The sequence below is a fragment of the Enhydra lutris genome, unplaced genomic scaffold, assembly GCF_002288905.1.
Source record: "Enhydra lutris kenyoni isolate GAN:26980312 unplaced genomic scaffold, ASM228890v2 scaffoldscaffold164, whole genome shotgun sequence".
NCBI lineage: Eukaryota > Metazoa > Chordata > Mammalia > Carnivora > Mustelidae > Enhydra > Enhydra lutris.
In genome coordinates, this window is record NW_019154248.1 from 90,142 (window position 1) to 91,495 (window position 1,354).

Consider the following 1,354-nt stretch of genomic DNA (forward strand, 5'->3'; position numbering starts at 1 on the left):
GAGAGTGTCAGGCTCCAGCCTCGGCCTCCCCAGAACTCCTGGCCAGAATAGAGGGCCAGGGACCAAGGGACCCATTCCTGGGACATCCTGGCACTCAGCACCCTAAGCATGAACTTTTGGGGAATGTGGGGTTGGCTTCCCTCCGGATGGCCTGGTGTCTGGCCTAGAGGGGCCAGCAGAGTAATGCGCCAGGCAGATTGTCTGGATACGGAATCCACGTTAGACACTATATGATGAATGAATCAAGGCCTATAATAAAGATGTTAACTACCTGAAAACAAAAACAAAACAGAACAAAACACCTATCCCATAGAGAGTCAAGAAAAGCCAAGCTCTAGTTATACTACTTCTCTGTCCTTATTCTGTGTCTCAGTTATTCTACAGTCAATTTACTTTAAGCAAGTTTGCACAAACGGTTACCAAGAAATACTAAAGAGATCAATTTATCAGGAAATTTTAAATACACCTAACTGGGACATGGTACTGAAAAGCATTTTATTTCCCTCTCATCATTTCAATGGCACTTCAGATTCTCTGGGCAAATAACTCTCCATTTGAGAAAAATTATTTCTAATTCAATAGTGTGACCCATGTGGTCAACAGCACCTGAAAGCTGTTCACAAATGTCACTACAGACTGCCTCCAAGTCTTCAAAACTTATCTATGTATTTATTTATTTCTTAAACCAACCACCACTGACATCTACTACATGTCAGACATGGCATAAGTGTTTTATTAATGTTAAATATCATTTCATCTTTACAATCATCTATGAAGTGGGATTATTATCACCCCCATTTCTCCCATCAGGAACCTGAGACGTACAATGCTTTAGCAACACGGCTCATAAGAGGCAGAGCTAGGATCTGTTTGGGTCTGGACCCCATGTTTTCAATCACTATGATTAGTTTCCAAGACCCTAAAAAAAGTCCAAGTCTTCACCCCAGACCTTGGTTTTCCCCACCCTACAGTCCCCACGTGGCCCCAGCTTCAAGGACATTCTCTCAATTCCTTGAACAGTACACATCCTTCCCGGCTCTAACTGAACACCTTCCCACATCTGCCTTAATTTCTTAGCCTCCTGGTCTCAGCTTAAACATTACTCAGGAAATTACAAACTCTAATGCACCCTGTATTTCTCAGCACTCAATGCAAAACAGCAATGACGAATATCACGGGTCATTATTTTCTTCCTGTCTTTTCCAGCCAGGTGGTGAGTCCCTCACACATCCTGTCAGTCCTATTTATCATGTGTTCCAATCACTGATACCCACAACCCACCCAAAACAAAGGCCATTCCCCCTACACACACACACACACACACACACACACACACACACACACACACACACAC

At 43.4% G+C, this 1,354-nt stretch overlaps 1 pseudogene; it reads right to left on the reverse strand.

The window, feature by feature from the left end:
* Positions 1–1,354, reverse strand: part of LOC111140100 — a 69,822-nt pseudogene that overhangs the window by 65,789 nt on the left and 2,679 nt on the right.